Below are 27767 nucleotides of genomic sequence, written 5' to 3' on the forward strand. Positions count from 1 at the left end.
GTGTAGGAGACTGTACCCAAGTTGTACTTGTAAGCAACTTAGTAAACAAGATATTGTTCTTGTACTTTGAGTTATCTCCTTCCTCTTGTGCACACATTCCAATGCTGCAACTCTACTTCTCCACATGGTTTCAGAGCCTCCTCTAATCCCCTCAACTTCCTCAAATCTCAACTCCACTAAATGCACAAGACAATCTCCATCCCTCTCATTTTGGACCTTCAAACTTCATAGCCATCCAAACCCCCTGAACTTGGAGGAGCTAGTGTGGGCAATAGAAGGGGTTTCAGCCTCTGGTTTCTTCTGGAAATTTTCTCTTAAGCACTTGACGATTCAGCTTGGCATGCCAATCTCTGACATTGGACGTCATGGTGAGCAGCATTGTCAAAATCGCAAAAATAGGCACAGATCTGCAAGTGAGACAATCCGTGATGTTGGGCATGCTGATGAAGATGCATTGAAGGTGGCCACCATAGGGCTTTTGTGGCCCCCCTAGTGGGCCATCTACTCCTAAGAGGGCTCTGGGAAATTTGACCTCTTGTCAATCTCTGGCAACCATAGCCAGGAGCTTCAAGCTTCATCCATCTTCAAATTTTTTCAATGTTTGGTCATCAACAGTGATTTTAATCACTGAGTTAACTCTTCCAAAGTGAGTTATGAACTTGGGAACTTCATTTTAGAGGTTCCTCTACTCGAAGGGTCATCATCAAGCTCATTAAGACCGATATTTATCATCTCTAGTAACATGAGCTACAGATGAGTGCTTGTAAGCACTAAGGCACATTGCTTAATCATCATTGGTGCTAATACTTACATAATCTGAATGTTAAAAAAAAAAAACTAAGTACCTTGCTTCAAGTTGTAAGGCTATGTGTACAACCATAAACACATAGACCATCATACACTAGAAGTGTATTGCATATCTTGAGTGATTTTTTTTCGTAAGTACATTAGTCAATAAAATTAGAGGAATGAGTGTCATTGTACTCTCCTTGGAATCATCAGCGACAAGCATTGAAATCATAGACCGTTCTTGTCCAACACAAGGGTCATCCACTGAGCCATACCACAAGGAGGAGCCTGAAGTCCAGTCTAGATTCAAATCATTGAAGCCTAAAAAAACCATTAAACCTCGGAAGAAGATTGCTCATAAGAAAGGACTACCAAAGTCATATTTTGAAATATTACATATGTATGATTTTTAGCCTTTCTCCTCATTACAACTTTGAATTGCTTTCGCATTTAATGGCAAACTTGTAAGGGACTAGACATTGCCCTTGTTTTAGCAAGTGATAAGACCTTCCCAATGGCCACAACATATGCTGATGTTCGTCCTCAAATTTGAAAATTTGATGGCAAAGATTTCCACCTATGACAGGTACTTATCAAGTACAAGATGATGGAGAGAGGGTATTGGCCTCTCATTCAAGGCACTAGAACTATAAACTTTGCAAATCTAGTTGATATAGAGGATGACCAACGTGCCCAGGCAATCATTATGTTACACTTAGATGAGTCATTGATTCATCATGTTGATCAAGTAAATACTGCTAATGAAAAATGGGACGAGCTTGAAAAGCTCTATGGAGCCACTGGTAAAAAGACTAAAATCTTTCTTAAAATTGAATTCTTTAGCTTGGAATATCAATCAGGAGAAGACTTGGAAAAATTCATCTCTCACATGAAGGGACTTATGGCACAACTTACCTTAGTACAAGCTCCAATACATGAAGAAGATGCTATTGCTATTCTCCTAAAAGTAGTAAAACAGGTGTTTGCTACTCTTGTATCTTACCAACATTCCAAATCCTACATTGGCAAGTACCATCCAATCATGTTTAGATGAAGAAAAGAGAAACCACAAAGAAGGCAGCAACAATCATGCATCATCAACTTCCCATGATCAAGTATTGGTACATACAATTCTCACTAGATGTTCTTTCTGTAAGAAAAAAGTACATCTTGTAAACAACTGTTGGAAGAAGTATCCTGAGAAAATGAAATGTAACAAATACAAGAAGACAGGGCATATCACTAGTAAATGCCCTAACACTCCTGATGTACCCAAAGAACTAGTGGCCAATTATACCTCCAATCCATCTGAAGATCAAAATTTTTGAGTTTTTAAACCATCTACCTAAAAACACTCTTGTAGCCTGATTTATAAAGGCATCCCAGTTGTTTAAAGGGGAGGACATCTTACATGCCTTGTAATCCAATGCCACCTTGACATTGAGGGGGGGGTGTTAGAAGATAGGCATAGGAACCCACTATAAGCAAGGGTGTATGAGGGTAGATGGGTGTGAATAACCTTAGGGGCAGGGGAAACCCTAGTCTTAGCTTGGCAGAGGCTATATAAACAGCCTATGGATCATTATCATGTGTGGGAGAGTGTACCCAAGTTGTACTTGTAAGCAACTTAGTAAACAAGATATTGTTCTTGTACTTTGAGCTCTCTCCTTCCTCTTGTGCACACATTCCAATGCTGCAACTCTGCTTCTTCACACTATCGTGAAGTAGAGGCGAAAAGGTTAGCCTTTTGGAAAGATGGAAAAATATATGCAACAGAAATTGGTCTTCCAATAGAGCAAAATTTTGAAAATGGTGGCACGCAGAAGAGGTTGGAAGAGATGGCAACAAGGATAGCATTTATTGCCATAGATGCAGCCACATATGGGTTGAAAATTGAAAGGGCTAAAGAATCTCGTAAAGGGGGCATAGCTAAAGCAAAATCTCGTATTTGGATGCAGGCATTAGATTGCATGGAAAAAGGCAAAACAACAAAGTCTGAATTGGCTGATGCAAGTTAGACTATATGAGGGAGAACAAGATGGAGTGCATCAATGGATTCATTTTTAGTCTATGCTTATTTGCTTGAGGTTCATAATCAAGAAGCTCTTGTGGAAGAAAAGAGAAGAAGAGATGAGGACATTGCTGGTCTTTCCTCTTCACGCCCATCTAAACACATAACACGAAGTAAAATGGAGCAACAAAAAGAGGCTGAAAAAGCCATACTTGAGCATGTTATGGAGGATGCATCTCAAGAGAAGAAAAAAGAAGGGAAGAAAAGGGGCAAGCAGCCTGGTTACAAATTACAATTAGATCTTAAGATTGCCACAAACCTTAAAAAGGTCTTAGAAGATCGCATACTTGGTAGTAGAGTGAATTTCACACTTGGTGAAGTTCTTGGAATCGCGAAGCGCGAATTTCATGATGCAATCATTGATATACTAAAACAAAAAAGATAGTTTGATGGTGAAGTTTTGCAAGCATGGATGCAGGTTGACAAAGACATAGAGAAAAAACTTCAGATGGAATATGATGATGCATGTAATGCTGATTTGGAGCAAGCTAATGTAGAAAATGGATTAAATGGGAGTATAGATAGTAAGCTTATGGTTGAAATTGGTCTTATGGGCAACAGTAAGCATAGAGAGAAAGCTATGTATAATGGGGATGTCCATCAACAAGTATACGAAGAAGAAGATGCTCGTTTTATTCCAAGTAGTTATTATTCACGAATGCATTGGGCTCATTCTACAACAAAGACAATTGTTAAAGTGGAAGAAAGAGACACGCCTTGCATAGCTCTCTTGGATCATGGTTTTGAAATTAATGTTATGGCATGCAACTTGTATGAGAATGGAGGTTGGTCGATTGATGTAGATCTAGGATAGCTCATGCGGTGTCGCAGCGCATAGGGTTGAAGGTTACCACAGGGGTTTGGCAAGAAAATTGGACAAGATAGATAGAGATGTGTCTTCAAGAGATAAGTAGATTATAGTGAATGTTTAAAGGTTCAAGAGGTACTTCACGGTCAATCATAGGGGTTTGAGAGAGAAGAATGTATGGGGGTTCAAGAGCTTAGACTCCGAAGATGGTAGAGATAAGAGAAGGGTTGAAGGTTTCAAGCCAAGTTCTTGAAGATGTTAATAGAGCTTCCAATTGCATATTCTTAGCAAAGATCACAAGAGTATTATCTCATAAGTTCTAACTCAAATCAAGCTTGTTTTCTTGACTGTAAGAGCAATCGCAAATTATAAAATCAAGTACAATATACTGTCATGTATCAGAAACAACTCTGCATCCCATCATTCATACATGATGCCATAGCATGAATCAACTTTGCATGATTACATTCAATGTAGACTGTTAGGGACAAAAGCTTATGAGTCAATTACAAGGCTTGTAGGGCAAAGAGACTTGCTTCAAGAGAGCTTCAAATTGAGTTTCTGATAAGGATAAGTTACCACAACTAAGAAATAAGAGAAAAAACTCCTCCTAATTCAACTCAAAGCATCTATGAATGATCTACAAACATTGCCATGCCATAGAGGCACATAATACTTGCATATTTTGACAAGATGTCTTATGTAGAGTAAGAAATGAATTAAAAGAACATTGGTGTAGTTAATTCTCTGAATATGGCTGAAGATATCAGCCTCAAATCAACCCAAAGATCTTTCGAAATTTACTTCTAATGATAGCATAAACTTCCCCTAACACGATGTCGGTGCGTTTAGCGTGTCGAAAGTCTACCACAGGGGTAAGAGACAGCAAGGTGAAGGGAGATTCAGGGAGAGGAGTGGGCGGAAGAGAAGGGGTTTGAAGAAATAGAAGACGTAGAAGAATACTCCCAGAATGAAATAGAAAATGTAGAAGAATACTAACAGAGATGAAGCTTGCCAGTTTATTCCTGCATTATGAGAAGATAAAACTCTTGTGTAGACAAAAATGTGCATAAAATAATACCTTCCTCTATGCTGCTCAGATAGCCTATTTGATTCTTCCATTGGCTCCGAAAGAGAGGTAAAATACTAGCACACCTGGCTAGAATTCTGCCAGATCACTCCCTCTTCATCTCCCACTTCAGACTGTTGTTCACTGCTTAAAAACAATGATAGCGCATCGCATGATTTTGCTAATCTTTCTTTTTACATAAAATCCTCTCAAAATAGCTGAAAGCTACATGTTTTCTTTTACATGTAATCTTAATCTAGAAGTTATCTATAGTTTTATGGAATTTTACAAGAGATAATATCTAAAATATAAAAAATTGACTAAAACTTGTCCAAAAATCTAATCTTTTTGAACCATGGGCACTAACACTAATGTCTAAAGTGGCATTGACTCTCTAGATCTATAAGGAAGTCGGCGGACTCTAGAGTTTTTCACACGATGTGCGCGTAGTGGCACGACATCCACCCCCTCCTTACCTGCACATCCTTTGGCATGTGCCAAAGTCTTACGGATCTGTAGTGTCAGAAGAAGTATCTTCTGCCATGTCAATGTCTTCATCTTCTACCTTTTCTTCTTCCTCTATGTCTTCATGCTCTTGAATTATATCCAAGTCTTCTAACTCATATATTGAACTTTCTCTTCGTTTGAAGAGCTTGATTCTTTTTCCAGCTACATGTATCTTCATGCTTGTCCCATCCAATTCAGCCAATAAACATGTGGCATTGTCATGAATGACCTTTACCACATATGGGCCAAACCAATGCTTTACTATATTCCTAGAAGCACTCTATTGATTATCTAGGATGCTATCATAGATGAGCACCCAATCATTTTCTTGGATAGCTCCTGGCTGAAATCGATGTTGCCTATCTGTTGGGGGTAAAGGCGCTTGCGCCTAGCCACTCGTGTATTACTACACTGATAGTACCTGCCACTGCACACTGCAGGTGGTGAGCGCCCGTCATAATCACTTATTCTTTATTCTTTTAGTGACAATTTGAATAAAGGAAGGCTCGGCCACACATTGTGGTTGTTGGAGTTCCCACTTTGAGTCTCTCTCTCTCTCTCTCTCTCTCTCTCTCTCTCTCTCTCTCTCTCTCTCTCTCTCTCTCTCTCTCTCTCTCTCTCTCTCTCTCTCTCTCTCTCTCTCTCTCTCTCTCTCGCTCTCCATCTGCCATAGCTCTCACCGCCAAGCTTCTTCCTCCTGGGTTCTACTTTCCTTTCGACTGGTATTAGAGCAAAGGAATTGGAGCTTGCCCGATATTTTCTTCAGCCTGGATTTGAAGAGCTTCAACTCGAGCTTCAATGGTAGCCATGGCACCTTCATTTGCAGGTATGTTTTGATCTCCTGCTTCCTCCCCGATCTTCCCGGCCTTCATTTGGCACCTTGTAGGGCTATATTGGATCCCCTTGATCATTGCTAAGTGCTCAATAGCACTATTGAAGACTCCCCAGCCCCTACAAGTAGCTAGTGCAAAATGCGGCGCATTTTTAGGGGGCCGGGTTGATCCACTTCTGGCATTTCCAGCTCGTTCCCCGGCTTCCCAACATTGTTTGCAAGCTTCACGATCATCTTCAAACTCCTTGACATTGGTTCTTGGCTCTTGGCGATCGATATGAGTGCTTCCACCTTCAGCCGCTGCTGTATACACAGTCCCAAGACTGTCAAAAACAAGGCAACACTTGACATTTGATGTTTGATGCTTCTTGGCATTGCCCGTTTGGTGCCTATTGATGCCCGGATGTTATGGGATGCTATGTCTATGCTTTAGGATTGATTTGGAGCAGATTTGGGCACCGATTGAGATTCATTTGACAATGAATATGCTGATGTAATACAGTGGGATGAAGCTAATTTACTTGGTGTATGCATTGGTTCTTGGATACGGGGTGCTTACCGGCAATTTTTATGATCATATTGATGTATTTGGAGATTGTCAAATGCATTTTTTTGGTTTCGAAATGCTTTTGAGCTTGGATTAGGCTTCGTCTTGGTCATCATTCACTGGCATTTAGATTGGTTTGGCATGCTTTGGACCGATTTATGCCTATTTGTACTGCTTGACATTTAGGCCTCTTGCATTTATGCTTTGGTCAGATATGGCTGCCACTTGGTTTGCCCATGCATGACAGCCACTTGGAGCTTCGTCTCGAGATGTATTTGAGCATTTTGGACCTACTGGGCATTACATTTGGTTGTCAGTTACATACTATTTGAATGCTTTCAATCTTATGCTTTACGGGTCTGAGATAGCTTGGGATTTATGCTCCGGATATACCCTACTAGGATTTGGAATGTCTAACGTTATGTACTCGATGTATTTGAGCATTGCTTGCTCTGTTTGCATCTGACTTTACTTGCAGTGGGAGCCTCTTGGCATATTCGAATGTACACAGAGTTTTACTTACACTTAAGCTTGAGCTTGTGGGACAGTTACATGCATTTGCTCTCTTGAGAGCTTTATGTATGCAGTTAGTTTGTAGTGGGCTAATTTGATACGCCTATTGGGGTAGGCACCTATCTCCGTCACAGGTTTGTTAGTTTTGTATGCATCTTGGATGGTTATGCATTGAGCTTCTTGTTCTATTAGTTGTGCTTGTGCTTGGTCTCTTCTCTTACCTTGAGACCCATTACATGCATGACTTCTAGACCTATGAATGTATCTTACCTGATAGGTTATTGGTTTGACAGTTCTTGGTACCTTCTTGCCCCTTGACACTCACTGTTGGATGTATCTTGCTACCTGGCAATTGCAGTGACATATGTATCAGTGATTGCTTCACTTTGGGACAGTTTTACATACTGTTGTAATTTATTCCAACAAGCTGAAATCTGTAGATTTCGAGCACTTGTATGAGGGTAATGCTTACTATTTGATGTTATCTTGGTCATATTTGGTGGACAGGTGGTTCTCTTGGTGATATCCACTCTTTCAGCTAGTTTTAGCAGTGGTTTTAGTGCATTTTTTTGCTAATTACAACAGCCTGCAATTTTGCATTTTTACTTTGATTTGGGATAGTATGGCTGGTCATTTGAAAGACACAAGTCTCTTTAACATTGCCAAGTTGGATGGTACCATGGGTATTGGAAGTCCCAGATATGGCAGGTTTTGATGCAAAAGTTGCATATTAAACCATTGTGTTTCAAGGGTCTTAAACCCGAGGATATGGATGCTAATGTTTGGATGGAAGTTGATGAGCTATGCACGTCTACCATTATCTTGTCACTCTCAGAAGAGGTCCATCATAATGTTATTGAAGATGAGAATCAAAGTGCATGGGACTTATGGGAGGAGATTCAGGAGCTTTATGCGCAGCAGAGTCCTATATCACAGATATATTGGTTGAAGCAGTTAATGGACCTTCACATGAAGGAGGGGACATCCCTATCATCTCATTTCAGTCAGTTTCATGCTATCATGAAGAATCTGTTATCACAGGGTATTGAGTTCAAAGACAACTTGCACCCACTGTTTCTGCTTGGCACCTTGCCTGAATCGTGGGATGTCTTCTTTACTACCATATGCACAAACTAGCTTGATGGGTTGAAAATCAAAGATGTTGAGAGTGCTTTATTGACTGAGGAAATCAACAGGAAAAATAATGATGCTTCCCGCTCTTCACATGCATTGACCGATAGAGGTGGCAAACATGGCAGGCATGATAATGATCATAAGGGCAAGGACTCTCAAAAGTCCAGGTCAAAGTCACGTGACCGTAGTAAGTCTCGTGGATGGAAGTCTGATCTTACCTGTCATTATTGTGGGAAAGCAAGACATATTAGGCCGCAGTGCCATAAGATGCGCGATGATAAGCGCAAGGAAAAGGGAAAAGAGAAAGTGCAGGAAAAGTCTTCTGAGCGCAGTATTGTACCTGCAAAGTCCAGTGTGAAGATAGAAGAGGTTAATGTCATGCAAGCCACTGATTCAAATGAGGATTACATACTTGCAGCTTCAATGCCTTACAGGCTTCTGAGACACATTCTATGTATGTGTAGTGCTCGCTTTTGGATTCGGATGCGTCATTTCATGTGACACCTTGTAGAGATTGGTTTCATACCTATTGTACCATCTCTGGTTTTGTGCGTCTTGGTGATGATAGTCTGTTGACATTATGGGCATTGGAGATGTTAGGCTATAGTTTCCTTCTAGCAGTTCTTTTGTTTTGCATGATGTATGCTATGTACCTGTGTTGACTTGCAGCCTTATATCAGCTAGACAGCTTGATGATGCAGGGTATTTTGTGCCTTTTGGAGACTCTGCATGAAAGATTACTCATGGCAAGCTTGTGCTTGCAAAAGGTGCCAAGTTTGGTAGCCTCTATCCCTTGTATCCGAAGCTACCTTGAATCATGTTTTGTCTGTGGGTTCTACTTCCCTCCGCCTAGCCGCTCGTGTATTACTACACTTTACTACACTGACATTACCCGCCATTGCACATTGCAAGTGGCGGGAACCCGTCACAGTCACTTATTCTTTATTCTTTTAGTGACAATTTGAATAAAGGAAGGCTCTCACTTTGAGTCTCTCTCTCTCTTTCTTGCTCTTGCTCTCCATCCGCCATAGCTCTCACTGCCAAGCTTCTTCCTCCTGGGTTCTACTTCCCTTTCACTATCAAAACTTCTTTTGTTTTTTAGTCTTGCTATTTTTAACTTCTTAATAATTGCTTGAACATCTTCAGTCCTTCTTTCTAGCTGCCATATGCGGAAAGTCAGCAACTCTTCTCTACTGATGCCTTCCTCCCAAGGTAGAAGACTCCATGTGAGAATAGATTCTTCAATTGGCATAATTGGTTGTTGTCCATGCATAAGTTTAGTTGGCATATAGCCAGTCACTGTCCTGTGAGTAGTCCAGTTAGCCCATAATGCAAAAGGTAGCATTTCAGGTCATTCTTTGATCTTTCCTCTACAAGACTTTGCTAGAGCTTTGAGAATAGGTTGATGTTCTCTCTCACTCTTTCCATTGCCTTCAAGATTATAGGCCGATGTCAAAGCCAACTTGATACCCAATTGAGCAAAGAAGTTGCATGCCTCATCGGCATCCAATTCTCCTCTATATGCAGTTACCTTGCCAACACAGCCATATCTGCAAAATACTTCTTCAAGCAAAAAGTGACAAACAGCTTGAGTGGTCTTGGTTGTTAAAGCTTTACCTTCAACTTGATTGGTTAGATCTTCTCTTGCAAGTACTAAATACCGCATATTCCATATCCCTATAGGCATGGTTACAAGATCAATAACCCATCTATAATGTATAGACAAGGGATAAGTCGGTTGTAACACATCTCGATGCTTGACCATAGAATACATCTGACACACATAGCAGATTTCAACAAAATGCTCTATATCTCAATACATGTTCTGCCACCATTATTTTTCTTTGACTTTAATAAAGGTTCCCCATATACCTCTATGGCCAACCCACAAGCTTTCATGAAATTCCTTCATTACCTGTAGTTGCAACATTTTATTACCTAAAACTCGAACATGCGCTCCTTTCTTCTTCTTTGCTTGCTTCCAAGATGCCCATTTTTAAGAAATAAGCCATAAGATTTCCTCTTAATATGCTTGAACTCTTCATTAGTCCAAGTCTCTTTCTTCTTCATTGTGCTCAAATATTGGCCGATCTTCATCCGATCTTCTTCATAACGTTCTTCAAGGAAATGAACTAGAACTTGAGCAATGCAGTGAGCATGCTGGCTTCTAGTTGACCACCCTTCTTCCATAGACAAATCTTTGATCTTTGTTGCTGTATGCTGATTTACAGTAGTACCTTTTCCTATTCTTTATTGTACTTAATGCTATACCATTAAAAAATATTAGCTTCACCTGTGCAAGATTCAGCTTTGGGTTTGTATATGCAGCAACTAAAAATGCACTTTCAACAGTCATGGAATGAAATTCAGCAAGTATAGATTATTCAGCTTCATCTTCTTCCATCAGCTCTTCTTCATTGTCATATCTTGCACATGACAGCATGTCAGCAACTAGATTTTCCTTTCTTGCAATATGCTTTAATTCGGGGTTGAGAGATTTAATATATGCAATCCATCTTAGCATAGCAATGTCGGGTATAGAGCAGTTGGCAATCATGCCCAAGAGTGGAAGACAATCAATTTCTACCACTACGGAAGCACCTATAAAGTATTCACGATCACACTTTAATGCTGTTACAACTCCCCACAATTTCCTTTTTACTTGTGCATACCTTCTTTGGCGTTCATTGAGAATCTTTGCTCCAAAACGAATTGCATACTAGTTACCTTCAAGGTCTTCTTGGCCAATAGCCCATCCTATCCCAATGGGACTTGTATCCATAGTAAGGATGATGGGTTGACCATTTGAATAATCAGCCCTTTTGAGAGTGGGGGTTGAAATTAACAACTTCTTTAGTTTGCGTACAGTGAGAGTATGCTCTTTCCCCAAAAAGAATCTTTGGCCTTTTTTAATAATTGATAGAGATTTTCGACTGCATGAGCAAAATGTGGTATCCATACGAGATAGAATACACATGCGCCGAGAAATCTTCTCACCTCTGAAATATTTGTGCATTTTTCTTGCATTCAACTGATGACATCTATCTTGATTGGTGAAGGTTTACATCCGTGGGGCCATACAGATGTTCGACCACTAGGACTTCTTCTACTCCAAAAATCGACATAGCTCCAAAAAAGGTAAGATGTACCTCTTCTAGCCTTGTCAACATCCTATCACAATCATGAATATGGTTAACTACAAATGTCATGCAACCATCTTCGTCAAGCTCCTCATTCTTTTCATTGACTTCACATCCCTTGATAGGTACATCATCAAGAAATGGAAGAGTAAGTTGTGGAATAAAGTCCCTTAAGACTTTGTGCATGGCATTCATCATATGGGCTATTGAGTTTATTGCACCTTGTGGTAGAGTGCACATGCGGACCAATCCAAGAGGTGTCTTCATTGTGGTAATGTCTCGGCTTTCTAATGAAAGCTAAAATTGGTCATATCCTGAATATAGGTTGCCCATAGAATAAATTGCTAAAGAAGGTTCTAAAATCTTCATTTCGATCTTCGCATTTAGAAGTTCTAATAGTTTGGGCAAATGTGCCCTTGGAACGGGAATGGGCTTGAGGTTCTAAGGCACATGTGGGACCGTAAAAATGACCATAGGAGCCACAATATTTGGATCCACACAGCCTATTTCACTTGGCTGAAATGCAAAAGCTTTTCCATTTTTCATTAGCATTTGCATAAAAGAGTGATTTTCAGTCGGTGAAAGGAAAGAATTTTCACCTATTTTGAGCTCTTTTATACTTTCAGATGTGCGCTTGTGACCAATGTTGGAAGGATCACGAAGACTTGGCTGATTTGCTGCCCTATCAGCCAGCCCTTCACTTTTAGGAGGCAGTGGGACTGCCACAGGCTTGACTTTCTTATCCACCGTCTTGTATTTTGTCTCCACTTGTGCTTCAACCTTGTTGAGTAAACCAATGCCTTCTTGCTCAACAAATTCTTGAATTGTTTGATAAAAATCCAATGTACATACTTCTATGGGCTGATTTTTAGCTTGATTTTCTGTATGAGCAGCTGCATATATTTCAGCCAATGTGTCAGTAGTAATCAGTCCAAAAAAAATGCCTGAAATATCTTCATTTTCAGCCATCATGTCATAAGTTTTCAGCACCCTTTTTACATGACATAAATATTTTCTTTTAGCTTTAGTCATGGCTGGAAGAGACTTATAACAGCACATACTATTGGCTGTGCATACATACAAATTTGCTAGAGACACAGTTTCTGTAGCATAAGGAGGTTCAATCTTTTTACATGACACATTGCCATAGCCTCCTTTTACAACAGTGTAGCTCAAAAACCCTTGAATTCTCAGGCATTAGGAGGCACGAGATAATCACGCAATCGATCTCTGTTTAGATGATGGTTAACACACACAATAAGAAATTGGGCAGCTCGTTCATTATCCTTGCTTTGGATTTGAGCATAGGAAGAACCATCATCAAGAGCTTTTGGTTCCAAGCGGGCTTCAGAAATATAAGGTTGCCCAAGAATGATAGGGTAACTACAAGAGTCTTGAACAAAAAAGTGAAAATGATCTTTTATGTCTCCAATAGTTACCTGCACATTAGGACATGCATCATATAACTCTCCAGAAGAGTTATTTATAGCTCTCATTCGCCAACTTGGATCAACATCTATGGGCCATTCGCTGCTTTCATAGAGACTCCTTGCCATGACGTTTATCTCAGAACCATGGTCTAAGAGTGCAATACATGGTGTTTCTTTTTCTCCAATTTTGACGACTGTCTCCATTGCTGCTCTTGCCCAATGTGTACGGAAGTAGTGACTACTTGGAATGAATTGGGCTTCTTTCTCATCATGCATGAGCTGTAGAAGACCTTCTTTTCGAGAGATGGGCTGCCCAACTAGTTTGGACCAGCCGACCATTTCATTTTCAGCCTTCATTTATTTAATTTTTGCATCCATGTTTTTTTAATCTTTAGCTTCAATTGCTGCAATTAACTCTTTAACTGCTTCAAGCAGAATTCCTTGTACAGTTAGCTTCTCTTCATCCTGCACAAAGACTCGAAAAGCTTGCAAAATCATGCACTGTTTCTTCAGCATCATCACCAATATATTTTCTTTTTCTCTTGATTGCATTAATAATTACATCATGAAATTCATGTTTGGCAATTCCAAGAATTTCACCTAAGGTGAACTCAATTTTACTTCTTAGAATTTGTTCTTCTAGAACTTGTTTGAGATCGGTTGTAGATTCTATGTCAGACTGCAATTTGTAGCTTGGTTGCTTTTCTTCTTTCCTTCGGTCTTCTTTATTTGTGCTGTATCTTCCATCTCTTGATTTGGGGTTATATTTTCAGCAAGATTTGATTTTTCAGGCATTCTTCTAGTTACCCGTTTCGGAGGGCCAGAAGAGGAAGGCCTTAGTTCATCTTCTCTTTTCTTCAATCAAGACTTCTTTATGATTGACGTCAGTCAAATGTGCAAAGGCAGAAAAAGACTTCATCTTCTCTTCTTCTCTTTTCTTCAATCAAGACTTCTTTATGATTGACGTCGGCCAAATGTGCAAAGGCAAAAAAAGAATCTATCGGTTCTTTCCAACCAGTTATTCCTTGAATGCACTAACTGGTGTTAGTCAAATCATCTTTGGCTACTTTACCGTGTTCCATTTGATCTAATGCCTACATCTATACTTTAGATTGCACATTAGCTTTACATGCTTTCAAATTTGATTTAGTTGGCTTAATTTGTAGCCCATAGGTAGTTGCATCAATTACTGCATAGGCATTCTTTACATCTAAATCTTCTAATCTTTTCTTCATTCCACCATTGCCAAAATTTGGCTTCAGTGAAAGACCAGTTTCAACTACATGAATTTTTTCATCTTTCCAAAAGAGGAGCTTTTGTGCTTCAGCCTCACGGAAGGCAGAATACTCTCTCTTGTCATGTTGTTGGCTGTCATACCAAATACAACGCCTCTTATAGCCTTTTCTCATGGGTCTTTGAGTTGATGATCATCCTCTTTCTTCAACTTTGACATCTAGCTTCTCCACCTTGGAACTAATTTTTGTAAGATTCAGATGAAGGCCACGCATGCTTTTAATGAGTTCATCCATGACATCATTTTTAGAAGGAATAGAAGAAGAAAGAGTTGGTTGATTAGTCAAAGGAATAGGGGATTTTGAAGGTGGAACAAGCTCCATCAATGGAGTTGTTGAAGTTGAAGTAGAGCCTAATCTTAGTCGCATCTTCTCTCTTTGAGCAATCATGTTAACTGCATCAGTAATATCTATCCATGTAGACTTGACTCCTGATTTGGAGGTAGCATCTTGACTCCTGATTTGGAGGTAGCATGCTCGATATATGATAACAATTTCATGTTTGCTTCATGGCTTGGCTAAGAGCTAGTACAAGGAATTAATCATAAGAATCAAAGCTAAAACGTTTTGAGATCCGTTTGATTAACTATGACTTTCTCCAATCCAATTCAGGGTTGGATCATCGATCAATGTAAGTAATCTATAGAACTTACATAATGTACAGTGCTTGAACCTTTAACACGTCTTAGCCAAGGGAAGGGAGTGTTAAGTAAATTTTACATAAAACCACTCTTTGATCCCAAGGGAGAGAGCTGATATGCAGAGGCAAGGTTATCGCCACTATTCCTGCAATGTTGGAAAAGGATATCATTGTTTTTTTTATTGATCTAACATCGTCTTAAATTATTTTTGCATTAAACTGATTGTTGGGATGTGATTTGGATGATTATTCCAAGTGCTTGTGTTTGATGGTAAATGCATGGTAGGGGTCTGTGATGACAAGTTGCCATGGAAAAATAAAGGAATGCTTTCTTGGAAGATGATATTAGGCTGATTGCCTTGATTGTGCTTGATTCTTAATTGGATTAATTAATAAAGGTTATTTGCATGGTTGGATCATCTCCAGGATTGCACTACGGATTACCCCGAGAGGGCACTACTCGATTCACGAGCCAAAGATTGAGTGGTTTAAAGGACAACCACGGAAAGTTGTGTCTCACTCCTAGGTCACTTGGGGTCAGTGGAGCTTTGGACACCCATTGCCGAGTCCGAAACGGAGTTGTAGACTACCGTGAGCCCAGCATCTAGGGCATTGGAAGATCCTATTCTAGATACTGGATGGAAATTATGGTGCCATGTGATTTGGACCGGGTACTTCTGTTGGATAGAAGGGATACATAATTTCTCTTGGATAGGCAAGAGACAAAGATTAACTTGAAGATAAGTTAAGGAACTTGTTTGTCAAAAGGATTGCTTGCTCGGTTTTTGTATTTGTGTTGTATATTACGTGAATGAACCCCGTTCCTTAAAGGGTTAATTAAGGAAGTTGATTTTAAATGTCACACATAAATGTGATAGGACCTAATTAGATAACTAAAGAATGCCTATTGAGGGAAGTAGGTGGGCGAAACCCCCAACGGGTCTATCCTACAGTAGGGTGGTCGTAGAGAACTAGGAGGATTCTCATAAGGTTTTACCATCATTCAACCTTTAGGTATTGTTAAGCTAGAACACGATTCATGCCATTTTAGGGGATCGAAATGGACTATGCCCTATGGGTAGAGAGGTTAAGCAGCGCATCCCTCTCATTTCCCATTCTCTTTGAACCAATTGCGGCATGGGTATACTTCAGCTTGGGTATCTCTACGTAAAGTAGGACGTCCAGGACCCCGATGCTAGAATGTTGTCAGGAGACCTTGACCACTAGGGACTCAAATTTGAGTTGATCTTAGTGGGTTCGGCCGCGAACGTTCCGTTGCAAGGCGGACTCGAGAAAACCCTAGGCAACAAACCCCGTAACATTCCATGGGAGTGCCGCGTGGTGTTGCTTAGTTTCGTCTCTCGATGGACAGCTAAAAACTTACTTAGACAACTGATAGACGAGCACATCACAAAATAAATTGACAGGCTTCACCTCTATGAGTATTCTTGTACATCTTCTATTTCTTGAAACCCCTTCTCTGAAGTCTACTCCTCTCCTTGAATCTCCTTACTCCTGTGGTAGACTTTCAACCCCAAACGCTTTGACAACGTCAAAAAAGTTCATATTGTGGTTACCGATTTTAGAGGATAGTACCTCATTGACAGGGTGTATCATGTTTATGCAATAGTAATGAGAGGAGAAAGCTAAAAAGGGGTCTATGACCTCCTATTATAGGTGATAAGAGTGAAACTATCAAACTTGTTTCATAAATTTTCACAAAGGTATGGAGTTCCCTATTTTACAGGATTCATACTTACCAATTGGGCGAAGACAAAATTTCTTTTTAGACATGAAATGATATTGGGTGTTACTGGTAAACTAACAAGATAGAAGAAAACTTTTGCAAAACAACAAAAGTTCACCAAATTACTCAAAGGGGAATTGTATATTATTGCCAATACCCAACACAATGTAATAGTCTAAGCTGCCTTTCTCACAATGAGGTTCAAGTACCAAAAAGAGAAAAGTTTAGTATAAGTATCACCTTCTCATGGCAATTTTTCAAACAATCCAAAAAACTAGGGACTTAAATGCCTTTGACAATTTTTTGCAAAATAGCAAAAGTTCACCAAATTACTCGAAGAGGAAAGGTATGTTACTATTCATACCCTATTGAATACCATATGGTCCTCCACATTCACCATGGTTACAATAAAGTTCTACCATTCTTATTGTTGGATAGAACAACATGGGAAGCGTTAACTATGCATTTGCGATTGTTGATGTATGTTTAGTTTGTTACTTTAGTTTGTGAGAAGCCTCTCTAAGAATAATAAAGAGAGGCTAAGCATGGCAATATTATGGCATGATGCCTTTTTGTCATACAAATAAAGAAAAAGGGCAAATACATAAATTTCAACTTTTTTTCTATGCTGTCATCAACATAAATACTAAATTTGTTAACCAAGCATTCTTTTTAAAGTACACCAAGATCTAGAAAATCCTCACATACAAATACTAATGTTGTGATTAGACCAATGTTATTGCAATCCCATTCCAACTCCACCAGCTATGAACTTGACATATTGGAAAATTGGCTTGCTAAAGTATGCATAACATTAGAGAAATGTAGTACAACATTGCAAGTCACATGTATCCTTATTATTGGAGTGTGTTTATTTTATTGACCTACACACCGTAGTACTTATAATGTGAGATTTGGTTATTATTAGTAGCTCTTTTCGTGTCTATCACCCATTTGTACAAAGCTTCACATGTGGGCAAAAACTGCCCCCCAAGCTACTTAGTCAAAATTTGGACCTAAAAGGGCACATAAGCTAGACCATGATCCTGCCAACTAAGCTATCGTGCTCAAGGACTATTCATCCTAGTTTTCCAAAGGAGGAAGGAAGCTTAAGCTACCTCCTATCTTTGTAGTGAAACCTCAATCTTTGAAGGGATTGAGACTTGGAGATCAACCTTTAGGCTAAAGGGGCTAATCTTATGGCACCCTTATTTTTTTGCAAAAATTGGAATTGATCTCTTTGATCTAATGGTGATTTTCAAACCAAAAAAAAAAACTCTTCACTTCATTACAACTATCTAATTTCTCCAAGTAAAACTATATATTTTCCCACCTTCATGCGTAATCAATGCTTGTAAAAAAGACATGCACATTGCTAGGAGGCACATCTTGATGAACTTGAGGATACATTAGAATGTGACATATCTACATTTTTATGTAGGTACTTGAAGAATATTGGGAAAAAGTGTAAGAATATGGGAGAAAGGGCAAAGAGAGTGTAAGAATATGGGAGAAAGGGGTAGGAGTTTTTTGGCAGTCACCCCTTTATGGGACCTTTTACCATAGGGACATTGAGGAGCTACAAAGACTTCTATAGCCATAATAGTTTCATGATAGTTGAGGTACCACACAAGTGGAAGGTGGCACTTCCACACTCCCATTGGAAGGCACAAAAGAAGAGAATAATTGACACTTGAAACATACACCTATCAAGCAAACTCAATATGTTCTCATGGCATGTACTAATGAGGTACTAATAGAAAATTTGCCAACCAAGTATTACATTAGCAAGTCTCTCCTTTCTATTTCGTGTGCCAAAGGAGTAAGGAGATTGTGAAGCATCATTTCTAGGATTGGGAAAGATGATCCATGAATGAAGAGTCACGTAAAATATGGAGATTCCTCAAGTCATTTGTGGTGTAGCAAATGTGAACATATAGGAAAGGGTGACTTCATAGAGGAACTCTAAGAAGCAACCTCTCATATTAATAATATGACACACATTACATGTTTAAAAAGAGGCTTGCTAATTGAAGTAAAAAGGAAGACAAAGATGTGAGGAATGGTGGTGGACAAACCATATAAATGAGGAGAGGAAAATCATCTTGTTGATAAAACCAATTGCATCTAATACATCCTCCCCTAAACAAAACTTTTAGTATACCCCTACACTTCTAAAAAAAGTAAAAGGTCCAAATAAAGCAGGCTAAATATTAGGTAGCATGTTGTCTCTTTGGCTCAAGCAAACATCTTAGATAGCATACTGGCACACTTTGAATTAGTCACATTTTAGATCTAGATAGCCTTCTTGTAGAGTTTTATAAAAGTATTGGAGAAATATTGTGCTAGCTTGGCTCAAACTCTATGAATACCAATTCAAAGTTTTCCCCTTGTCTAATAACATAAGAGGAGAGATAAGGAAAAGTAACCAATTAGAATTTAGAGACTTTTCTAAACACCTATGATAAAATATTTGTCTATACAAACTATTAAACTTGACCAAAAATCTATTTCAACCCTACAAAAAAACATGAAGAAAACAAGGAAAGCGTCTCATTAATGATCATTATATTCTAGATTTAATCAGTTCTCTTGGCGAGAGGCATATCAATATTCTAATCTACTCGGAATTATTTATCTTGGCTTGACCGTTACAATAGTCTCATGCATTTATTATACCTCTTGTATGACTTTGTTACATTAGTCTAATTTCATCTTTCCTCAAATAATTCATACTATTTTCAATTTGCATGTCAAATACTTGTAACATGAACAAAACCATGTTTAGAAATATTAACACCTTCCAAGGTAATAACCTAGTCCACAATAGTGTTATGAGAGTAAAGAAAAAGCATTTAAACTTTAGTTATACGAGAGAAGAGTAGAGGGATATTATTTAAAAAGTAAAATATTACCAAATTAAAACATTAACTATACTTAACTAAGTTTTGAAAAATCACTTATGAATGATGAATCTATCCCTCAAACAATTTGTAGCATGTTCAAGTGCAATTCATGATAGTAGCAAGATGATTTTTCCTGCTCCTCCACTCTTTATTGGATCTTTGACATTTGAATTAGTTAATTGATGATGAAGTAGGCTTCCTCCTACTCTTTGTGGCCAAAACAGGATATTGGGGATGAGAAGGATCTTATCTAGAGCAAAAGGATAGGTAAAAGCAAGTTGTAAACTCTCTCTCTCTCTCTCTCTCTCTCTCTCTCTCTCTCTCTCTCTCTCTCTCTCTCTCTCTCTCTCTCTCTCTCTCTCTCTCTCTCTCTCTCTCTCTCTCTCCACACACACACACACATGCGCGCGCGTATAATTTTACAAATCACACTCGAGATGAGGACATCTCAATTCCTCTAAGGGGGGAGGATGTAATATCCCTGTGCTTCCCCATAGGAACTCCCCCCCCTTAATTGAATTAAAAAAAAAGTTTAGTTCAATTTTTTTAATCCCCCTCTCTCTCCCTGCTGACAGCATGTCGAGGAGAGAGAGAGAAAGAGTGATGTGATAGTAATGGGGGGCATGCAGCCCCCTAGGTGGGAGGGGTGGCGGCCATGCCACCCTCCTCCCCAAATTTTGAAGTGTTTAAAATTTTTATTATGCTCCAAAAATTATTATAGCACTTATAATTGCTTCTACTTTTCTACTATTGGGGTATTTTGCAATATATGGGATGCAAACAACAATATTGTGATATTGCACATTCACACCTCAAAAACCTAGGGCAACAGGTGTTTGATTCTTACATAGTTTTAATAAGGCAGTTTCATTCTTATGGTTTGTTTTTTTAAAGTTTCGAGTTGGGAAAGATGGAGAAGTTGATTGTGTCAAGCTTAAGGAGCATTGTTATTGTACTTGAGCGAGAATAAATGCTCAATGCTCTTTTCAGCTCAATGCTCTTTTTTAATACAAAAATCTTGTGGTATACAAAGTCTTGAGAAGGAAAAATTGCAAGTAACTAATGTAACTAAGGACTTACGTTCACTAGAATTGAGGAGGATTTTTGCTTCATCAAGAGGAGTGATATTAAATGGAATGGAAGGGAAGGAACATGATTCATGCTTCTCATGTGTCATGAGATGAGGTGGATGCAAGGAATGTGCCTATGGTGCAATGTGTGTTTCTATCTCAAAGCCCTTGGATAAAAGGGTTCAAATACCCTTTAATGTTCACTATACGAGAGAGGGGAGAAAAACAAAGCGTGCTTTATTGCATACAATGGTGCTTTTCGTGGAGTGTGGCTTTTTGATTCCTTTTTGGGCATGTTTGTGGAGGGTTTCTCTCCCACCTCTCAAGATGAGGGAGATTGATAATTACAAGGAGCTTTCCATTTCCTATTGATAGGAAGAAAGTCAAGTGAAAGGAAAAAAAGCATTGCTTGAAAAAGAGGAGGTTGGCTTGAGCTTTAAGGCACTGACATAGGGTGATTGAATTGACTAGTCAAACTAAAAAGACAAAATAACGTTGATAGCAACATAAAGAAAGCGGCAATCCAAGAAGGTGCAAAGGGGCAAATCAAAGAAAGAGGGATAGCATCGAGATAGGGAGTTGATGAGTAAAAGAAAATTATCATCTTGAAGACAAAGAGCTAGAACATGTGGGATTATGTTGAGAGTTGAAGCCACAGCTTGAAAAGCATCATGATGCTGTTGTACTTCTGACTTTAGGGAGGAAATCACATCACAATGTGAAAGTGATCATCATAATCGCCAACTTGGAAAAGAAATGGTTGTTGATACATATTTTGGCTTAGTATTATTTGTAGAAGAAGCATACACAATTGTCATTGTGGCCCTTTGACGTCTTAATGGTTCATCCTTGGAAGCATTTATCATCTTCAAGCTGAAATGAAGGACATTCGGCCTCGATTATTGCATTGGACACCAATTGGGATAACATAAAATTGCAGCTGCTTTAGTGAAGGGATGTTTGATCACTACAGTTTAGGATCTTTCATGTGTGCCTTTCTCTATGTCTAGGAAGCTCAGAAGTAGAACCATCCTATGACTAATGTGAGTTGCAAGATGCCTCAACAAAGCGACTATTGTCCTCATCTATACTACCTACAACAAATGTTTTTGGGGTGCTAATCACTCATAGGTGATGAGAAGAAGGCATGAAGAGGTTCAAGTGATCATTGCAAAGAATAAGATTTGATTGGAAGATAGCAACTAGCTTTGGGCCAGTTGATTAGAGTTGAAGTCAAATTAGGAAGCTGCAATAGTGCTTTAAAAGGAGTGAAGGCCTGCAAGTCGCCACCATGAAGACTATTCAAGCCATGTAAAAGAGATGCCTTGGGATGATGGGCTGCAATAGCAAGAGAGTTAACTACTCTGTTGGAAAAAGAAAGGGCTTATAAGAGCATCTTATAACTCCAAACTATTCTTGCCAACTCTCATTCGATTCTACATCTCCTTCTATTTCACCATAGCTACCTAACTTGTACCACCACCATTGCACGAGAAGCCGAAAGGAAGGAATTTTACCAAATAAGCTTTGGCAATAACCATTTTCTTAAGTATAGTGACTTGAATTCAATTGCTATTGAGATTGAATATTTTATATAATGAGATTGAAGATTTATAGATAGCTAAACCACAAGACAAGGATATATGCTTTTGGGTGTCTCTCTTGAGTCTTGAACTTACACAAGGAATCTTGCTTGGAGCTAATTGGTTTCCTACTTCCATCTAGCTATGCTCCTGATCCTACCACTAGTTGTGAGATGGGTTATTTACTTGGTGAAGATCTTGAGGACCATCATTTTTTTTAGCGATAGTGAGATTTTGCAAATTTGTGGTTGACCTAATCATCCTTTGACAATGTGGTTAACATTACACCCCTTCTTGGAACTCCCATGATACTTTACACCTCGCTTCCTAGCATCGTGCAAGGGATGATGCCATTGGGGTAATATGGGAAGTGATAATGGAGATTGGTGGAGGTCTAATTTATCTTTGCTACATCATGAGATGAGAATGTGCTTTAGGGAATGAGCTCATACTAGAAGGGGAAAAGGTAGTAGAAGTGTGTGAGATCATCGATATCATTGGGGGTCTTTATGGCATGAACCTACAATCATAGAAATGTGTACTCCCTAGAGGTGTGCCTATCTTATTATGCCATGATAGTTTGTGTGAGTGTGAGTGCAACTAGAAGATAGGTCAACTCCAAGAAAGCCTAGAGTGTTATCCCACACTTGAGGACCCAATTGGTGGAAGGTGTAGTGTAATGCTTAGGGTAATAAGTCTACCAAGCAAAGCTGAGATGTCTTACCCTTGATGTGCCTTGAGATTGTGATATGGGGGATTGACCAGGGGATTAGAAGCAAAAGATGTCAACCAAGGCCTTTTGTCTCTTTTATTTCTTTTTAAATTTGAAACATATTTTCATTTCATTTTTATTTTTCTCCTTCTCTTGGGTTGTCATAGGGAGTAGCTTCAATGATTGCTCAATGTAGGCTCTGCTCATCATATAGCTCTTCAAGGCAATAGTTCTTCAAGGCAATATTTTATTTTTATTTTTCTCCTTCCATTGGGTTGTCATAGGGAGTAGCTTCAATGATCGCTCAATGTAGGCTTTGCTCATCATATAGCTCTTCAAGGCAATAGTCTTTGAGCAACTCTAGGCAATAGTTTGGTAGCATGGTTGCTCAAATCATAAGTCTCATTGTGGCATGTCTATAGATTCTTGCATCCACATCGAAGAAGAGTGCATATATACCTTCTTCTTGTATAGCTCTATTTTGGTTCAGTAGAGTGAGAGCGCAGTTGTAGGTAGTAATAAGTGGTGATGAAGGTATAGTCTGGACAATTTGAGAAGTCTACCATAAAACACTTAAAAGAGGACACTAAATCTTTTCACTAGAACTTGAACTTGTGACTACTCCAATGTGTTTGTTAGGATCATAGGATGTAAGAAATTCTATGCATTTGTCACAATCCATTGCACCGCACATCTGTCCACTAGCTTCTTTGCTTTTGGATCTTCTTGGCCAGTGAGATTTTGGATTTGTCAATGTATGAGATGCAGGTACTTTTAAATCTCCATCTTGCAATTAAATTTTGATTACTTCTCCTCCATGAAGGGTAGTTGGGACTTGCTAAATTTCTCTTGAATAGCTACCTCTTGTACTTTTGTTGTTTCAATAGACCTAAATACAACACCATCAAATCAAATGATTTTATCAATACAAAAAAATTCCCCTACAAAGCAAAAGATTTGGTATTTGAGATTGATTTGGAGCTTGAAACCTATTGAGTATTAGGTGTTAGACTTGATGAAATTATGAGGATTTAGTGAGTTCCTTCCCTCGCTTGAATGAATGCAATTCTTCCTAGGATTGTGGAGGGTGCACTATGGAGTTGTTGACTCATTGGTGTGCATTTTTAGATATCATGTGCTTAAGCACTTATTTATATACAAAGTAGGATGATACAAAACTATCTTTGTAGCAATCAATCATAAAAGCAAGGGTTATATTCAAGTACCATGTAATGATCTATGTCATATGGGCATATGCCAGCACAAGTGATATAGGTCAATGCATTGGTTACAAAGTCATGTGGACCTATTATGCTAGTTATGTGAAGCTCTTCCTCACTTAAAATGTAGTCCAGATACGGGTGGAGCATTATGTTCTCCTCTAGTGGTTGACTCTAAGCCAAAACAATCACTCAAAATGATGTAGGGGTAACATAGGTGGGGTCGTATTCACTTGACTTGATATAGTGCAGTCAATATTAGTCGTGATCTGATAATTGATTCTTTTCCATAATGTGCGATGAGAAAACCATTTTTTCAAGAAGATGGATTTGGATTTTATTAAGTGATCAAGATCCTCTAGGTCCACTGGTGTTGTCTTGTCACAGTTGTGTTTAAAAGAGGTGATTAAGCATCACTTGAGATATTTTTCCCATGAAATTTCCATTGCAATAAACTCTTTAGTAATCATGGGGTGGCTATCAAATATGAATTCAAATTCTTCACATGAGCATGGATGAGACTTAATAGCTTTGGTTGTACTCTCACCAAGGATATCTATATCCAATCTTTCATAGATATAAGCAAATAGGGTGAAGGTATCTTGCTCATGAGTTCTTGGGAATTTGATTGTGCTTGGAATAATTTATTAAGAAAGTTTTTATTCCCCTCTTAGGGGTTGTATTAGGTGAGGTTGAGGACATTGGTGCCCCTAAGGAGGGGCTGTGCTAGCTAAGGTTTAGGACATTGGTGGCATTGCTTACTTTGAGCAAGGCCTTACCCCCCCACGTAAATGCTAGTTGAGAGATCCCAAGGAAGAATGCAGTAAAGTGGAGAGTCAAATGTGAAAGAAGAGAAGATTTCCTTCTAGACAGAAGGGGAAGTTTGCATTTGAGCATAATTGTTCAAGTGCAATAGGCATTCGAATGGAAGAGAAAGAGAGGAGAAATAAACAATTTTTTTAATATTTAAAGAAATACATATAAAATTGACAAGATGACATGTTAGATTCTTTTTCAGGAATAACCAGGTGTCAAAGGGGTGGCATGAGTAGAGGGGAAAATTGTTGTAACTACCTAGAAAGAGAAAGGTTGCCATGCTAGAGAGTAACTGAAGGCACAACCTAGTTATGAGAGCATGAGTTAAGTTGAGGGTCCTAGCAACACTAGCACGGCTCAAGGAGGGGCACAAAAGGCTATTTAATAAATTGAAAATTTGTTGCTTAAAAAGGAGAAAAAAAAACCTAAAGATGTAAAATTGAGAAGGAGAAACACAAGAGTGATTTTGTCCCAACACAATGAAACTAAAACAAGAAGGAAGAAGAAAACGAAGAGTTTGGGAAAAAAAGGCAATTAAACATCTATCACTGAAAAAATTGATGACCAAAGATTAGGAAGGGAAACAAATTTGAAACAACAGACCCACCATGGGAAATACCTTAAGAAGATGACCTAACCATCAACACATCTTACTATAGCCGACGAAGGTTACAAAGGTGAGAATTAGTTTGATCCTAAATAAGTGACAACACATGGATCCTTTGACAAAATCTAAGAGACGTAGAAAGTGTCTTCCTCAAGAATTACCATCTAGTTATCTAGCACAATCACCCTCATTGAAACTCTAGTCCAACAAGAAGAGTCAAAGACCATGTCTGCTTCTTTGGGAACCAACATAGATAACTTCGGATTTGACCCTAGAAAATTCCCAAAAGAAATCCAGACAAATATGATCAAAAGACGAGGGTAGTGCATGGGGGAAAATCGGCACATGAAATACTAATTGAATTGGAAGAGGAGAGAGGGGGACTTGCTTGAGTTGTTGTGCCAAACACACACCATACACACAAGAGGAAGCTCACTCAAGAATACAAGAAGAGAAATGGAGGCCGAAAAATTTCTTGCTGGTTTCTTCTTCACCTTTTACACACAATACAATGTACATTGGTGGTTTCTTCTTCACCTTTTACACACAATACAATGTACATATAGTATAGATAAGATACAACATAAAGAAAAGTGGACTACTAAGTCAAACAATGCACAACTGACTATACTAATTGATTGGCACTATAACTATGCCAGCTATAGGTAGGTGTAAGTTAGTGGCTATGTGAGGATCATAATGACTGCCGACATGATAAGTATGGATGTGTAGACTTATCTAACTAGGCAATTGAGAGCTAGATTTTATGACCCGATTTGGACCCTTTCTTGAAGTGTTGAAGCTCGTTTTGGAGCCAAAAAGAGGCGTTAAAGAAATAATTTTCATGAAAAATCAAACGGTGGCGGATAGACAAGCTAGAGTTTTCCTAGATGCATTTCGACATAAGGAATCCAACACGTCTCGGTTTGTCAATTGGAGGTCGTTTGACCCTCCATTTAATCCCCACAAGGTTTGGTATTGTAAAGCAACTACTAGATCGCGAAGCCGTAAAGTGCATGGGAGAGACTAGTTGATGGAGTGCGACGTCACGAAGTCGCCTATCCAATCGGATTGCAAATTGGAGTTCGTTTGGGCCTTCAAAATTGAAAAATCCACTTGTGAGACAGTGTGAATATAAAAAGATGAACCGGTTATTTTAATGTTTTAAACCTTAGGCTTAATAAAAGCCTTGAAACTAATGCAAAAATCGTCGAACAAAGGGAAGTGTCAATGCACCTCCTCATTTTTGCTCGATGCCTCTCTGATTCAAACCCGTTTGGAGAGAGAGAGGGAGATTCTCGATCGGGGCAGGGAGAGGAAAGGATGGCTACAAGCTTGCCCATTTTAAAGGAGGATTTTAAAATCTCATTTTTTAGTATTTCTCTCTCCTCCCTCTCTCTCCCCTTAAGGGGCAGTTCATGCCCATGAAGAAGAAGAGAACTGGTTGAAGGATGCTTCTCCGGCATGGTACTGAATCACTTCCGGATCAATGGAGGGCTAGAGTCCGCTGTTCAGAGGTGGGCTGAGCCTTGAATGAGGGCTGATTTGCAGACCCGCATCAAATTTTAAAACCCGCAAAGAAGGAAAAAATCGGTAATTCTATTTTACAAAGGAAAATTGCTTGTTTTTGATATTTGATTGAGCCAATGTTGTTCTTATGGAGTGAAAATTGGTAGACATGCTATTTACTATTTGTTCTATGCTTTCATGATGAAAAAATCAGAAAAAAAAAGTCAAATTACTGGAAATAATTTTTAGAAATCTGTAAAACACGGTTTTTATGAGGAAAATGGAGTTTTTGGTGTTTTCGGGTGAGATAAACTAATACACATGGAATAAATGCTAATAAAATCTACATTTTTGTGTTCTAAGAATCAAGAGCCACAACTTTGAAAGTATATCAAATTTTTAATTGGAAAAATAGAGAAAAATGGGAGAAAATAAGAGGAAAAATAGGAATATGCCTTAGAAAAATACGAAAAAATATAATAAGTAGTTGTGGATGTATGGTAGGTCAAAACATGAGGTTTGGCCTCAGTTTGCCCTATTTTTTTGTCACAGTGTGTGATTTATTGCTTTTTAGACACTAAACCATGACAAGACAACCTACATACACTGCAATGAAGCAAAACTTAAACTGTGAGGGGAAGTTGGATTTTGTGCAACAGTTTGAGGGCTGAAACAATACAAATTTTGATTGTTTTTTCTATGCATAGCATTTAGGAAATGACCTATTTGGAAATTAGGGATCTAGTAGCATAAGGTTTGCCTTGGTGCTAGATTCTTGCAATGAAGCATATACATATTAGTTGGAATTCATGGAAAGACTGTTTG

This window comes from Lygodium microphyllum, chromosome 15 (assembly GCF_053477565.2).
Source record: "Lygodium microphyllum isolate KBCC chromosome 15, Lygodium_microphyllum_v1.1.10, whole genome shotgun sequence".
Lineage (NCBI taxonomy): Eukaryota > Viridiplantae > Streptophyta > Polypodiopsida > Schizaeales > Lygodiaceae > Lygodium > Lygodium microphyllum.